The sequence below is a fragment of the Lissotriton helveticus genome, chromosome 8 (assembly GCF_964261635.1).
Source record: "Lissotriton helveticus chromosome 8, aLisHel1.1, whole genome shotgun sequence".
NCBI lineage: Eukaryota > Metazoa > Chordata > Amphibia > Caudata > Salamandridae > Lissotriton > Lissotriton helveticus.
The window spans coordinates 995,721,268-995,737,981 of NC_136069.1; the positions used below are offsets into that span (position 1 = coordinate 995,721,268).

At 47.4% G+C, this 16,714-nt stretch overlaps 1 protein-coding gene across 3 annotated transcripts in view; it reads left to right on the top strand.

Moving 5' to 3' along the window:
- LOC144773050 (transmembrane protein 45A-like) overlaps nt 1–16,714 on the top strand; it is a 489,234-nt gene that overhangs the window by 176,578 nt on the left and 295,942 nt on the right. Inside the window, exon 1 of one of the 3 annotated variants that reach the window (XM_078657834.1) lies at nt 2,047–2,082. The exons of the other annotated variants lie outside the window; for them this stretch is intronic. The gene's annotated coding sequence lies outside the window, so the exon portion shown is untranslated. Of the gene's footprint in view, nt 1–2,046; nt 2,083–16,714 lie in introns of those variants that run through there. 3 annotated transcript variants of the gene reach the window in all.

The window sequence follows — 16,714 nt, forward strand, 5'->3', positions numbered from 1 at the left end:
CCCCCGCACCCCCCTAGTGACGCCACTGCCTCTGCCTTCACCATCTCTCCCTCTGCCTCCACCATCTCCCCCTGCCTGCACCATCTCCCCTCTGCCTGCACCATCTCCCCTCTGCCTGCACCATCTCACCCTCTGCCTGCACCATCTCCCCTCTGCCTGCACCATCTCCCCTCTGCCTGCACCATCTCTCCCTCCACCTGCACCATCTCCCCTCCACCTGCACCATCTCTCCCTCTGCCTGCACCATCCCTCCCTCTGCCTGCACAATCTCCCCTCTGCCTGCACCATCTCACCCTCTGTCTGCACCATCTCACCCTCTGACTGTACCATCTCCCCTCTGCCTGCACCATCTCACCCTCTGCCTGCACCATCTCACCCTCTGCCTGCACCATCCCTCCCTCTGCCTGCACAATCTCCCCTCTGCCTGCACCATCTCACCCTCTGCCTGCACCATCTCACCCTCTGCCTGTACCATCTCCCCTCTGCCTGCACCATCTCACCCTCTGCCTGCACCATCTCACCCTCTGCCTGCACCATCTCCCCTCTGCCTGCACCATCTCACCCTCTGCCTGCACCATCTCACCCTCTGCCTGCACCATCTCACCCTCTACCTGTACCATCTCCCCTCTGTCTGCACCATCTCACCCTCTGCCTGCACCATCTCCCCTCTGCCTGCACCATCTCACCCTCTGACTGCACCATCTCCCTCCGCCTGCACCAACTCACCCTCTGCCTGCACCATCTCGCAGCGAACATATGTGCAAATGTTTGCGCAGACGCACGTTGTTCGTGACACGCCCCAGGTGTCTGCTTAAACCTGCGGGTCCTGTGTTGCTTGGCTTGTATCAGGTCACGTGCTTGACTCTGGCCCTTTATACAGAGAGTTAGAATAATTCAGAAATGTGCCCCATCTTCCCGGTGTCTCTTTCTATCTCTCCCGTACCCGGATCTTTTATACCAGTAATTTGATTTTGATTGTTTTTTCCTTGGCCATCCAGGCCAGGAAATTACCCATTTTCTCACCCTCTTCATATACCAGGCAATTGCTGGCCCGACTATTAAGAATTTCCTTACCCTGAAAGAAATGTTTCAAAGTTTCTTTCTTTTCCTGCCATAATTGGAAAGAGCTAGAAGACTGCTTGGTCAAAGGTTTGCACTATGCCTCGCCAGCCCCTTTTTGCTAACTATACTGCTGTTTACTTTTGTTCTCTCGTACCCTGCAGAATTGGGCTCGGTTCACCCACTTGGCCTCTGTGTCCCAGGCTGGCATCTTTTGATTCACCCTTTCTCCCGAAGTGAATCCAAAAGTGACAGAAAATTTTCCTTTCCAGGTCTCAAATGATTGTTCACACCCGTCTCTTATTGTCTTTAGAAAAGCCATAAAGCAACTATTCCCTTAATAATACATTACTAAAACTCCCCCTGCATCTAACTGTTAAACCTCCTTCCTGTTCTAGTGCCTGGATGCAATATATTACTTTAGTGCTGCTATATAGATATACAAATATAAATTGAAATGTAAGTGGAATTAAAATCAGTTTAGTTATATCTGAGATTTCCACAGATCCGCTAAGAAGACCATAAGCCTCGGAGTTTCTGTAAAATCCCTAATGTTGGCATTATTTATTCATTCTTATGCACATACTGAATTAATGGATTCAACTAATGTGTACCTGCGAGCGGAATCGGTAATGTATTTATTTATTCAAAGGTAAATGCCTTTTGGAAAGGCTTTCGAAACTGAGCGCCTGCTTGGTTTATTTTGGCATTTTAAGTCTCAAAGCGGTCGCTTTTTGAAAGAACAAAACATTACTCATTACTCATTATAGAAGGTGTCACCCCTTGTGAGGGTGTCACCCGGTGCGGTCCACACCCCCCGCACCCTCCTAGTGACGCCACTGGACAGGTCCAGCCCAACAGCAAACTCTCCTTGCCAGGCATGTAATAACTAAATTACTGGATGCGCTGTCATTGGTTCTTTCCGAGGAAGAGGCGTCGCTGGAGCAACATTTATCTGTTCGTAAAGCCTAGACTATTTGTCCTATAGAGAAGACGTGCAAGCCACGAAGCAGTCTTGGTTGGGTAAGTAGCTACGTGTATTCCGTGCATGTTTGAAAAGAAAGCACTGAGGTGCGCAGGCTGTGCTTTAAATCTGTCAACCTCGAAAGTCAGTTGTAGTGGGGCGAAAGTGTGTGAAACGAGAGACAAGGGAAACAAGCATTGGAAATGCAATAGGGCTCGCATTAGGAAAGTTTGAGCTATTGGTCTTATAAATGAATTTTTTTTTATTTACTTGTTATTTTTTAAAATAGCTAAATTAATAGCTTTGTCATTTACAATGCCAATAGATATAACTTTCGCAAATGTGACACCTATAGCATTTGTAATGCAACATGTTTTGTATTTACGTGACTTAGATGTATTGATATTACAAATAAGGAAAAAAAGAAAGAAAAATGGACCAACAAAAGAAGAAACGGGTATGAAGAGAAAATGTAAAACAGGAAAAGGACAGAAGAATGAAAACAAAACTTTTAAAAAAGCTTGAAACAATGGGCAAGAAAATAAGAGACAAGACTATGATGAAATGGAGAGCTAGAGGGGTCGGGGTGAGCACAGAACGAAGGTAGGAATGAATAACCGTCAGCACCAACAGTGGACATGCGATTGTGAAAATTGTGCTCTGAAAACAGGACGGACACAGACGTGGGCCACAGTGCAGAAACACAGTTGAAGCTTAACGTGAGAGAAGTACAGACACACTTTGCACCGGTGAAACTAGACACGAGATTGGGAGTGGGGCTGGGCCGGGCGGTGCTGCTCAGCACATCATGGAAAACAACAGTTTATCATGGCGGGGGAGGAAGAGGCAGACTGCGGGAAGAGGGCAGGGAGGGAGACGGCTGTTCGTAAAAGATGGAGACAGAAAGAGGAGACCGTGAGAAGAAAAGGCGGGAAGAGACAGAAGAATGATGTGAGCGCGGGAACTGGTGATAGATATCAGGGCGACAGGAGGGAGAGGGCGCGAGGGATGGGACTGCGGGTCACGAGAGCTTTCTGTGCTGGGGAGGAAGAGGAGATAAAGGAAGAGGGAGGAGATAAGACAGACAGCAGCAGGGGGAGGGAATGGGATGGAGAGATGTGGGAGGAAAGAAAAAGAAGGAAAGCCGTAGATGTATTGAAATTACAAATAAGAAAAAAAGAAAGAAAAATGGACCAACAAAAGAAGAAACGGGTATGAAGAGAAAATGCAAACCAGTAAAAGGACAGAAGAATGAAAACAAAACTTTTAAAAAAGCTTGAAACAAAGGGCAAGAAAATAAGAGACAAACATGTTTATACAGTCATACATTGCTGGTCAAACAGCGAAAATGGGCAAAAGTATGCAAACAAATTTGTGCAGCCATGTTAAGTTAAATAAATGCCCAATAAAATAATACAAGTGTCATATAAACAAACAAATCCATGCCTGGGCAGTGAAAGGGGAGGAGGGAGGAGAAATGCGAGTCACGGCAGCAGCAGCCTTTGATGTGCCGGCCGGCCGTGCAGTGAATAATTAGGGGAGGAGAAATGCCGGCTGGGGGAAGCTTGAGATGCCTGGTGGCTTTGATGTGCATGCGCTTTTTGCAAATGCGCTTGCAACAACAAATCGCCGAGATGGTTAAGCTCTGTTTAAGCCACAATATAGCTCGCCAGCTATGCGCAAGCGCATCAGTAGGCGAGCCCTAAAAACGTTCTCAATGAAAATCATAAGGGGTCTGGGGAGATGCCCTTGTTTCTGGCTGAACTCTGTTCCCTTCACCACCTCATGCCCCAGCGAGGAGCAAAAGAGGGGCCGTTTCGATGCTCCCGCACCCTTCCTCAGTCTTTACCCTGAGGGGATCGTCTGCTCTGCTGCCAGGGTCAGGGAAGACTCCGAGCGAGTCACGTACGAGCGAGATGATGGCTGTGAGTGCTGGGCAGAGCCAACACAGCTGGTTTGCTCACACAGTGAGCCCTGTGTACCGTACATATACCACCCCCCTTCCTTCCAGATGTGCTTTTTCCACCAGCCCTAGCGGGCTCCCTTGATTCGTTCAAAGCGCGAACTTTGCTTTGAAGCTGCCTTCATTCTGCTTTTTAAGCAATTTGGAATCATGCCATCATGCCATTTTCTGCCAGGGCGCAGGACTCTTAACATTAAAAAAGTTTCAATAAACACTTATGGGACTGAAAGAAGGTAATGTTCCAAGTCGCCGATATGACTGGTTCCTGTAATCTTTAATTTTAATGGGTATCGTGGTAGTGATGTTAAACCGGAGATGTAGGGAAGTGCATGAGCAAAGAAGAAAATACTCAAAGACAAATGTTATTCTCAGAATTTAAACAGCTGCCTCAAGTGGAGCTGCTGCCAGCGCCATTGGATGGGGACACTATCTGACATTGACATGAAGTTGTATTTTTATCGTGGCATTTGTATCGCGGGCTTGTACCCCAGTGTGGGGCGCTGAAGAGCTTACACAAATAGCAAGCTACGCTATGTAGATAGAGTAAGTTGTTGGAATGGTGTTTTTTGTTTTGTCCCTACGTGAGAAACGTCTGTGATGAACACCGAGGTGCGGTTACTATGTTATGGGACTCAGTGCCCGGCAGTGTGATTGGTGGGTTAGGGTATACGACAGATAAATGTGCAAATTATAATTGTAATAAGGACATATAGGCAGCTATACAGCACCATCCTAGCCGCAGGGATAGTTGGATGCTGTTTGCGTGTACTAGACATGGGTGAGTCACAGAAAGCTCGAACCTGAGGCTTGGCTCTGAGTCAGCTCGTGGTCCTGCTGGAACCTCGAGCCCATAACAAGCCGAGCTTTCATGTGACTTCTCCCTGCCTTCCTCCCTCTAGGGTGGATTTCTACAAATTAGCACTATTCAATGAAAGATGTAACTGTTTTGGTTGTGTTCTCTCTCTTACTTTGTTTTTAAATCCTTGATTTTTGGGTTATTTCTTCAGTTCATGCACCTTTTTATAAACAGCTTTTTATGACTTTCTCTATGTGATGCTTTTTTTAGCGCAAAAAGGTTTTTCATAAATAAATTGTGTCACGATATATGGATTGATTTTCGATTAAAGCCCTGTGATGAAAATAATAAGTATTTTTTGTAACATCTTACCATTTGGGGTTGGGGTGACAAGTATTTAACGCATTATCATTGGATTGAGATGTTGGTTGTCTGAATGCACAACTGGTGAATTGGTATCTGTGCTCGCTGGATATACTGTGGTAGCTGCAATACTCATCTGTAGGTAATGCATTGCATCTTGCCTAGTAATGCGGCCATTATCCTGGGGAAAGCTGGTTGGTCATATGAAATAGAGGGTACCAATTTCGCTCCTATTGCCCTCACAATAGCTTCCGCTGAAGGGCTATATAGCTTTGTATTTAGGTGACAAATTGCAAATATTACCTTGCAGGCTTTTTTTCCAGTGATCGCGAATGGAATTGTGGTTTAATTGTGTCAGTTCGCCATATTCCTAGCTAGTTGTAAGTATTAGTGTCATCAATCTTCGCTCGGCCAAGTTTCCACACTTACCTGGCTTTCTCCTTAAGCTACCCGAATATCGTTACTTTTGTTTTGTTGGTGTTTGCCCCACTCAGCTCATCAAGGGTGTACTGTTCTCTTAGTATTGTGCGGTCTAAGACTGCAAGATCAAATGCAAATTGTTGGATCGTTATCTTGTGTCATCCTGTACTAGGGGGAAATGAGTTGGCATTCTTTATTGTAGTCCCTAAATCAGTATGAATTAAACAACAGCGGGGCAAAAATGTTGCCCTTTTTTGTGTCAATTTGGTTTTGTGGTCTTTTCCTTTGACTTAGTTTTTCTCGCACCCTGGTATCTGTGTAGTGTGCCATGATTGCATTAAGCAGATTTTGAGGAATGCTCCACATGGTCAGCTTCTTCCATAATATTTGACGATCCACCCTGTTGAACGCTGCTGAATAGTCTACATAGCAGATGTAGAGGGGTGGCTGGAAAGAGCTTTTCGTTCAAGTGACCAAGTATGATGAGGCAATGATATTGTCTACAGTAAGGCTTTATGCCTAAGTCCAGTTTGGTAGTAGGGGATCTAATTTTCTTTCTCTGACCAGCTTTCTAGATCCCGCTTCGATGCGGCGGCTTTTCCCGCTGTGTGCGGCAATTTTTAAAAAGCCGCGTTAGATGACGAGCTGACTCGTCATCCGCACAGGAGAGGCATAGCTGATGACGAGCTGAGCTCGTCATCAGCATCGAAGGGGTTAAGAGAATGGCTGTGCATGTCTTAGCCTCTTCATCAAGTAAGGCTATCAACCTGTTGTTTGCAGCATTCTTTGTGTTCCCCTTTTAAAGAATCAGGTGCAGTTTGGATCCACATCACGATTCTGGGACCTGTGCATACTGGCTCCAGCCCTTGTTGGGCATCTATATGACGCCTCTGGTGCTTCGTCAGTAGTGTACATGCTTCTTATATGTGTCATCCACCTTTCTTGCAGTATACAGTTCACCTTTATATACATGGATTCTTTAGTGTGTTCACAAAGTGCCAAAATTCAGACTGCTTTTTGGGTTATAGTAGTGCATGCACACTGCACAATTGGTTGTTGTGGGATGTATTTTTAGCCTTCCAGAGAGCTTTCCGATAATATCTCCTTGTCATTGGTAGCTTGAGTATTATTTCATCTTTTGCTGGTTTAAATTTATGCATTTAGTTTGCTTTTTTTAATGATGCTTTATATTTTTTTAAGTGTGCATTTATACCATGAATTCTGCCTTGGGTGGCCGCCCCCAGGCCTGTGTTAAGTTGTCTATTCTTCTTTTCCACCAGTGAGTTGTGTATAGAGGTGATTGTTAGAACTGGGGGTCTCTAGTTTGCAATGGTATACACCTTTGACCAAATAGGGACCCTTGCTTCAAAGTCAGGGAAAGGGGATTAATCTACTGGATAACCCCTGCTCACCCCCTTGGTAGCTGGGCACGAGCAGACAGACTTATCTCAGAGGCAGTGTGTTAAGGATTTGTGAACACATACAGCAATACAGTGAAAACACTACAGATGGACACAACACATGTTTTATAAAAATAAGTATTCTTTATAGAGACTCATCACAAGACCATACAACGACAAAAATCCACAGTACTGTACTCAATAAGAATTCTTCAAGATGGTAGAAATAGTTCAAAAATAGGTTATTCACTTAAAAATAGTCTTTAGCAACAAATAACCCCAACTAGAGTTATCACTACGTCAAGGTCAAAGACATCCCAAAGTACGGCGCAGACAGCGAGGTGCGCAGCGTCGGGCCCGGAGTCAAAGCAGACCCACAAAGAACAGTACCTTGGAAAAGTGAAAACAAAGACAGCTCACGAAATCGGGGAGATGCAGCGTCGTTGGCACGGTGCCGTGCCGGTCCCTTACTTCGGGGGAGATGATGCGTCGGTGTCCTGGATGCTTGCGCTGGCAGGGGAGGCGTAGGTTACTGACCGGAGTGGAGGTGACGTCGCGATGCCGATGGATTCTTGACCACCCACGTCGACGATCGGCTTCGCGATGATGTCGGCTTCGGAGTCAATGCGGCACAGCAGCTGGCGTCGGGTCGGCATCGCAAGTCGGAGCAGCGCTCACGGCTATGGCAGACTTACGATGTTGTTCGCTGGCGTCGATGTTGCACGGCGGCCGGCGTCGGGTCTATGTTGCAAGTCGGAACAGCGCTCACGACCTCATTGCAGATTATGGCATCGCTCGCCGGCGTCGGTATTACAGGTTCCTTCTGTAGCACTAGAACAGCATGTTCCAGATGCAGGCACACAGAAGGGGGTGAAGTCTGGTATCCCTGAGACTTCGGTCAGGAGGCAAGCTCAAATCAAGCCCTTGGAGTAATATTCTGCAAGATGAGGAAAGTTCTTTAAAAGTTAATTCTCCTTTCCTTGGCAATGAAGAGACCACTGCAGGCCAACCCAGCAAACAGCACACTGGCAGAGGGGCAGTCCAAACTCCTGCAGCTTCCTTGGTTCTTCTTGTTGGCAAAAGGTTCCTCTTGTGCCCAGAAGTGTTCTAAAATCTTGGGGTCTGGGTCCCCATATTTATATTACTATTCTCTTTGTTCTCTGAAGTCAGTGAGCCCTCTGCCTAGTCCAAACCAGTTCTCCTCAGTCCTGGAACACTTTGTTGACAAGACTCCTTCTTCCCTTTCACAGTGTAGGCCAGGGACATCAGACATACTACAGGAGGTGGAGCCAGCATTGTGGAGGGAAGGCACAGCCCTATTCAGGTCCCATGTGCAGCTCCTCCCACCCATCTATATGCAGATCTCTCTATTCAGCCTTGTACTGACTCACCCTTTCTCCTGAAACCCCTCAGCCCCTGTCACTTAAACTCCAGACAAGGAATACACAACCTAGCAGAGGCAGACTTGGATAGTTAGGCAAGAAAATACCTGCTTTCGAAAAGTGGTATTTTCAAACACAGAATGTTAAAACCAACTTCACTAAAAGATGTATTTTATCACTCTGAGTTCAGTCATACTAAGCTCGAATTTCTACCTAGTTCCCTGAGTCAGTTAGGATTATAAGATGTAATAATCGAACTGCCCATTCTGGCCTATGGGGAACAGTTGGCCTTGCAATAGTGAAAAACGAAAATGGCTGTAATTCACCATTAGGACATGCCACACACACCAGTGCATGTCCTACCTTATACTTACAATGCACCCTGCCCTTGGGCCTACCTTAGGGTTGTCTGATATGAAGAAAAGGGAAGGTTTAGGGCCTGGCAAGTGAGTGCACTTGCCAAGTCGACATGGCAGTCACAGACTGCACACAGGCCCTGCAATGGTAGGCCTGAGACACACTTTACAAGCTGCTTCTGTGGCTGGCAAAACCAGTGCTGCAAGCCCACCTGCATCATGTGATTTACAAGCCCTGGGCACACAGGGTGCACTGTACTAGGGTCTGACAAGTAAATCTAATAACCCAATCATGGAGTCACTAATTAGTAAAACAATTTAACATAGGGAGCAGTTGCACTGTGGCACTGAATAGCAGTGGCACAGTGCCCAAAGCATCTAACCAGCAAAACATATCAAAAACAGAGGAGGCAATCAGTAAAAGAAAAATGGAACGGAGACTCACACCAATGATACCAGGTCTAACACGTGTTCCCTCAGCTGAAATGTGGGGAGAATTACCCTTCCCCTTGGGAGTTCTCTTAACTAAGGCGGAAAAATCTGGGCAGACCATCCACATTGGCGTGTTCTGTACCAGGGAGGTGTTCCACCGTAAAGTCCATCACCTGTAGGGAAATGGACCACCTCTGCAAATTTGGGTTCTCACTCCTCATCTGCATTAACCATCTGAGGTGCTTGTGGTCTGTGTGAACCCGGAAGTGAGTTCCAAACAAGTATGGTCTCAACTTCTTCAGTGCTCAGACCACAGCAAATGCCTCACGCTCAATTGCACTCCACCTTTGTTCCCGTGAAAGTAACCTCCTACTGATGAAGGCTACAGGTTAGTCTAGGCCCTCTTCATTATTCGGTGATAGAACAGCCCCCACACCATGCTCTGAACAGTCTGTTTGAACAATGAATTCCTTTGAGAAGTTGGGCGCCTGAAGCACTGGTGCTGTGCACATGGCAGTCTTCAGGACGTCAAAAGCCTTCTGACACGTGTCAGCCCAGTTCACTTTCTAGGGCTGCTACCTGGAAGTCAGCACAGTCAAGGGTGCAACAATGTTGCCATACCCCTTGACAAACCTCCTGTAATACCCTGTGAGTACTAAAAAGGCTCTCACCTGTGTCTGAGCCTTTGGGGGTTCCCAATCCAGGATGGTATCAATCTTGGGTTGTAGGGTCGCCACCTGGCCGCTCCCTACTTGGTGCCCCAAGTACACCACAGAACCCTGCCCGATCTGGCACTTACTCGCCTTGATCATGAGGCCTGCCTTTCACAGTGCCAGAAACACTTTCCAGAGGTGGTGCAGATGTTCTTCCCAACTGGCGCTAAACACTGCAATGTCAACCAGGTAGGCGGCACTGAAATCCTCCAGTCCAGCGAACACCTGTTTGACCAACCTCTGAAAGGTGTCAGGGGCATTCTTCATCCCAAAGGGCATAACCCGGAATTGGTAGTGCCCATCTGGTGTGGAGAATGCTGACCTCTCGGTGGCCCCATCAGTCAAGGCGATCTGACAGTACCCAGATGTCAAATCAAACGTACTGAGGTACCGGGAAGCCCCTAACCTATCAATGAGCTCATCAGCTCTGGGGATGGGGTGCGCATCAGTCCTGGTAACTGAATTGAGTCCTTGGTAGTCCACACAGGACCGGAGTTTGGGTGTGGCACCAAGCACAGCAGCCTTTGGGACTAAGACCACTGGGCTGGCCCAAGGACTGTTGGATGACTCAATCACCCCTAAGGCAAACATCTTGGAGAAAGCCTCCTTGATGTAAGCTCTGACCCTGTCAGTCACTCTGTAAGCCTTGTGCTTTCCAGGAGGACTGTCTCCAGTGTCCATATCATGGATGCACCACTCAGTGACACCAGGAACCAGGGAAAACAAATCAGAGAATTGCGCCAACAGTTGGCGACAATCTTGCTGCTGTTCAGGGGTCAGTGTGGCAGAGAGGCTGACACCATCCACTGGAGGTCAGGAAGAGGCTCTGCCTCTCCTCCATTCCATCATCTGTTGCTAGAAGCATGCCCATTTCGGACCTTTTTTTTTTTTTTATTTCAACAGTTTTTATTAGCAAATTTTTCATATATACATACAGTACAGTGGTAGCGTTGCCTCGCGGGCTCCGTAGGGGTTACAACGGGCTTGGCGGGCTCGATTATAAATGCACGCTTTTGAGTTGTTGCACCCTTGTACATGGAAATGATACCTTTTGTGAACTTTGTCTCTGCCTGGTGAGGAGGAGCTTGCATCGACCAATTTGTTACACCTGGTCCGCTCTCCATGCTTGCCACGCCCCCCGCCCTCGAGCGCTGAAAAACAGTGATTCCTGAAGCCTTCGTGGGATACCTTTTGTGAACTTTGTCTCTGCCTGGTGAGGAGGAGCTGCCCGTTGGATTGCTGATAGCTGTGTCTTCCTTTGGGGCCGAGGACTGCTCGCCGGTCCCGCTTCGCAGCGTGAGGAGGGTGACTGTCTGTGCCTGGAGTGGAGCGGGAGGGGCGCGGATTGAACTGCAGCGGGGCTGCGAGCTGTGCAACAGGGACTCCATATCCCAGGAGTCCCTGCATCGACCAATTTGTTACACCTGGTCCGCTCTCCCTGCTTGCCACGCCCCCGCCCTCTCCATACCCTTCTTAACAGGATCAGCATACTGCTGCGCGGGAGCACGCGGGAGCGTCCCGGGAGAAGCCCGGGACAAGGGCGGGCCGTCTGTGGCCGTCCGTGGTCGTGGGAGGTTGGGTTGGGCCACCCCCCCCCCCTTGATCTGTTGTATCAATTAGATATATTATTTTGTTATCGGTCCAATCATGCCTCTACGCTCTAACAAGGTACGAACTGTTCAGTTGCAGACAACTAAGGGGGTGGTCTCTGGCCCCTTGGACGCCTTTATCTCCAGGGCTACAGGGATTTTGGAATAAGAGATAGCTATGGCGGAAAAACGCCTCTCAATCGACCTTGTTAGTGGGAAACGTTCTTCGTTAGGCTCTATTGCTACAATACCTAGTCCCGATGCACCGGCACTGAGTGCTAGTCATCCTCTGGTCGCAGCACCGGTGGACGTGCACCGTGAGGCGGAGGGGGAGGACTCGTCACGGATCTCCTCTGATAGTGATATATACTTTGGTATTTCACATAGTAGTAGGGCTGAGGGTAGTGTGCTTCTGGCTAGTCAATCTCAGCCGGACTCATCCTCCGATGAGGACCACATGAGAAACCTATCGCGGAAGAGGAAAAGATGTAAGGGCCGTCAGGGGGGAGGCGCCATTAAGATCTTAAAAACGAATGGCTCACTCCAGCCGACCACTACTCCCGAAGTTACTTCTAATCTACCCCCTGCCATGGTTTTAAATGATCCCCTGCGTCCTCCCTACATCCCTTTTGGGTGCTTAGATCCTTGTCCTACGTGTAATAATAGTGATGATGGTTTGCTGGGTAAAATGGAAGCTTTATTTAAAACTCTTCTACTGCCCGTTTTGGAAAGAACTAGATTGATGACCTCAAAATTGGATGCTCTTGAGAATTTTGTTAATGTCAATACTGGGTTTTAAAAAAAACTAGCTAATTCTCAAAGTGTCATGGTGAATCCTAACCTCCCTAGTAATACCAAATCACAGGGAGCAGTGGCTATGGGCAAGTTGTCATCTATAGTTTCCGCTAAGCCAGCTCCCATAAGGCCTGCTTTAAATAAACATGAAGGGATGGGGGTAGGGGGCAGTATTGTGAATAATGATAACATACCCACAATGGCCACGACTTCCCAGGCCTCAAAGAAGGCTAGCTCTAAATCTAACCCTTTGTGTCAGCCAAGTATCCCCAAGCCCGTTGTGGCTACGTTGGCCCAAGCCCATGTGAGAGGTGACCCTAACACATCCACACAGCCAAAAATAAGTAATGGGGTATTGGGGAGTAGAAGTATCAATCCCTCCATTCTCTCCTCTAAAGGTAAAAAAACGGGGACCCCCCTGCACAGATTTACCTGCTGAAGCCACCCCATACACGTTTGTCCTAACAGGTGTCGCACCCATTAGGGAGGGCCAAACGGAATACTATGGGGACCTCAAAAATAAAGTTGTATTTTGGTTAAACAAACACCGTCCCCTCCCTCCCTCCTCTTCCACAGATATATTGATTGTGAGAAGAGTTGATTGGGTGGGCCACTGTACTAAGGACTTAGAAGGGGATTGTATTATTATATCTTTTAAGGGCCCTTGGGTAGTGGACTTCATACGCAGGGAAGCAAGGTTTGGTAGACTGGGTGATGTGCAGACACTGGGTCTTGGGTATTTTTATCCCAAACGATTTTGTGAGTTCCCCCTTACCCATATGATCCCAAGAAGACCTATTAGGAGATTCCAAGTGGAAAGAACTCCCGCCACCCCGCACTATCCCATATTGTTTAATCGCTTCGAATCTCTTTCTGGCCTGGAGGGTATCGATTGACTTAACCCTGTAACCGGGAATGGGAGTGACTCCAGTAATTATGTTGGCGGGGCTGATGTAGTCTGTACCACAGCATCAAGTCTGGGGGGAGGCACCCTGGAGATAGAGAAGGGGACAGCCCCCATATATAATACGGCCGTTAATCTGGAGGTGGGTCCTCAATTTAACAAGAGTGAGAATCTGGGAGTGGCTCAATGTGTTCAGAATGTCACTGTATCCCCCAGTGAGGCTGTGCCGCTCAAACTAGCTTCATGGAATATAGCGGGGTTAAAGGGGCACATGGGTTCGGAGGATTGGATAGATTTTATCGACACTTTTGATATTTTATTGTTTAAAGAGAGTTGGGCTCTTGACCCAATCCATAGGGTAGGGTTTTTAAATTTTTTTAAACCAGCAGTGAAGGGTCTCAAAGGTAGAGCTTCAGGGGACCTAGTTACCTGGGTCAAACAGTCTATTGGCTATAGGCCAGTGGAAATTGATGTTGATAACCCGGATCTCCTGGGAATTAAATTACGTAAGGAAAACTGCTAGGATGTTGTAGTCATTAACATCTATGCCCGTGGCCGACCCGGAGGGCGTTGTCCTGCTATATTGAATGTATTAGATTCTTACCTTGAAGGGATTGGAAGAGACAAGTTACTTGTTTTAGCAGGGGACCTTAACTGCACCTTTGAACCCTTGCTGAGTGCGGGGGAGGACCTGGGGCTGGAGGATGACATCGTGTGGAATATCCTGATGCTGTCCTTGAATAACATTAAAAAGGGCACAGAGGCGGCCTTACATTGGGCGGGGTTGTGTCTGGAATGGGGTCTGCGAGCTGCTAATGGTCGTACGGCCTCTGACAAGGCCGGTAAACCCACTTTTGACAATGGGGTTAGCAAAAGCAGAATAGATTATATTCTGCTCAAAATGGAATATTGGTCTTTTCTGGACGATATGGAAGTCATGGTTTGCCCTGAAAGCGACCACAACCCTTTGTCTCTTAGTTTTAGACTCCCTGGTGTCCCTGGTAGGCCTACTACTCCTGATGTATATCTAACGGGAGATGCTATCCTGACTAATGATAGAAGAAGGCTTAAATGGTCAAGGGTTGTGGAGGATCCCTCCCTTTTAGACGGCATAACGGTGGTAGTCTCGAGGACTCTGAGCAACATTTTGCAATTACCACCCACCGCTGCTGCCACTGACCAGATCTGTGACCTTCACGAACAGTGTTTTAACAATCTTAAGGCCCTTTTAAGCCTCCCATCAACACGAGGTAAGGCGAGGGCACAGGGTTGTCAGGAAAAATGGTACAACAAAAATTGTACGGTGGCGCATAGCGGTTTAATTAAAGCAGTTAAATCTAGGATCACAAGTGATATAAAAGAGGCACGCTTAAGGTACAAAAAAGTACAGTGGGAGGCGAAAAAAGAGTGGGATGAACGCCATTGGTCTGATCTCTTAGAGGCTTGCAGGTCCTCCAACCAGGTCAAATTTTGGGAAATAGTGAAGTGGGGTAGGAACCCCGACTCACAAATCCCTGATAATCATGTGTCTGTGTAAGAATGGGTCGAATTTTATTCTAGTCAGTTTATGGATCCTGATTTGGAACCTCATTCTGGCCAAGCTACGTGTGAAACCTCCCGCCTCTCCCATAGCCAAGTGCTCATTTTTACGTCTTTAGAAACCGAGTCTGCACTTCGCTTGGTTCAGAGCGGGAAAGTGCCAGGGATGGATTCCATCCCGGCTGATTTATTTAAAACTAATCTCCAACTCTGGGTTCCCTACATAACTTCGGTAGCGAATGCCATTGCCAAGGGGGCACGGATCCCAGTGTCCTGGAAGGGGGCGGAAATACTTCCAATCTTTAAAAAAGGGGACCGCTCGGTCCCGGGCAATTATCGCCCCATAAGCTTAATCGACTCCATTCAAAAAATCATTGCCAGGATGGTCCTTGCCAGAGTCCAGGGTTGGATAGAGATGGAAAGTATTCTTTCTCCCTTACAGGCAGGCTTTAGATCAGGCACCAGCACCATCGACCAGGTCTTCAGATTTACCCTGATATACTGGAAGGTGGTGCTGTTGGGCGGCGGATCCATCTATGCCGCCTTTGTAGATCTAAAGTCGGCCTTCGATCTTGTGCCAAGGGTCAAACTTTGGCCGTCCTGAAAAATTTGGGACTGCCGCCGGAACTGCTTGACCTGGTAGTAAGACTACACGAGGGCAACTTTGCCAGGGTGAGGTGGGGAGGCCAAGGGCAGGTGACGGATTGCTTCCCTGTAACCCAAGGCGTCCGTCAGGGTTGTGTATTGGCACCCACGCTCTTTTTGCTGTTTATCGACCAGGTGGTGAAGTTCTTTGCTGACACCCCTACTGATGCTCCTTCTCTGGGTGGGACTAAGTTCCCCATGCTCATCTTTGCCGATGACACTCTGCTCCTCTCAAAGACCCGTAGTGGCCTGCAAATTGCACTAAATAGATTTGAGGAGTTTTGCGAGGTTAATGATATGAAAATTAATGTGAGCAAGACCAAATTTATGGTTTTAACTAAAAGTCGCCCTATTAAAAGTTCAGTGAGCATGAATGGAGTACGCCTTGAACAAGTTGAGGTCATGACCTATTTAGGCGTAACCTTGGATTACCGCCTTAGCTGGAAACCACAGGTTGACACACTTCACCTAAGGTTTGCACACCTTACTGGTTGTCTTCTGCAGGAGCAAAAAAAGTCTCTAACCAAACGGGTTAAACCCGCTCTTAGGATTTACGATACCAAGGTCAGCTCTGCAATTTTGTACGGGGCCGATCTTTGGGGGTATATGGACCTATCAACTCTCGTAAAAGTTCAAAACAAATTCATGCGAAATCTGGTAGGACTTCCTCAATCCGCTCCGACTAAACCACTCTGTTTAGAGATGGGTTGCAAACCAATTAATGAGATGGCTCGATATCGGCTGGTAGCACTGTGGAGACGCATTTGGACGTCCCCAGATTTAAGCCTCTTTGCCAGGGAACTAGAGGAAGTAAGATCAGTTTGGGGGTCCAATAGTATACCCTGGCTGCGTGAAGTTAAATTAATTTTGGAAGACATGGGTTGTAACCAGCTGTGGGTTTCTCCGGGGTCCACTACCTTTCCTTCCAAGCAAGATTTCAAAGCATTATATTGGGCTTTTGTTCGACAAGAGTCTGTTATTGGTTCAGATGCTACTAGCTTAACAGGTAGATTCCTTTCCCACAAATTGGACCCCTCTTTTGAGAATTATTGGGACGTTATAACCAAGACATAAGATAAAAAACTGTACCATCAGTTCCGAGTCGGGTCTCTGCCTTTAAGGTCTTTTACTAAGAAGTGGTCTGCCCTTTCAACTGATTCTTGCCCTTTGTGTATTGTTCAAAAGGAGAGTGCTGGTCATTTTTTATTTGCATGCCCTGCCTATTACGCACCAAGAAATAAATGGATTAGGCCCATCTGCCGCTATCTTAAAGTCCGAGGGAGTGCTGAGGCTTTGTGGGTGCTACGTACTATCACCTCCGAGGCGGTGGTCATAGGTGTTGCCAAATTTCTGGGGTGGGCATGGGTTATCAGAGCCAGACCCTTGCAGGCATC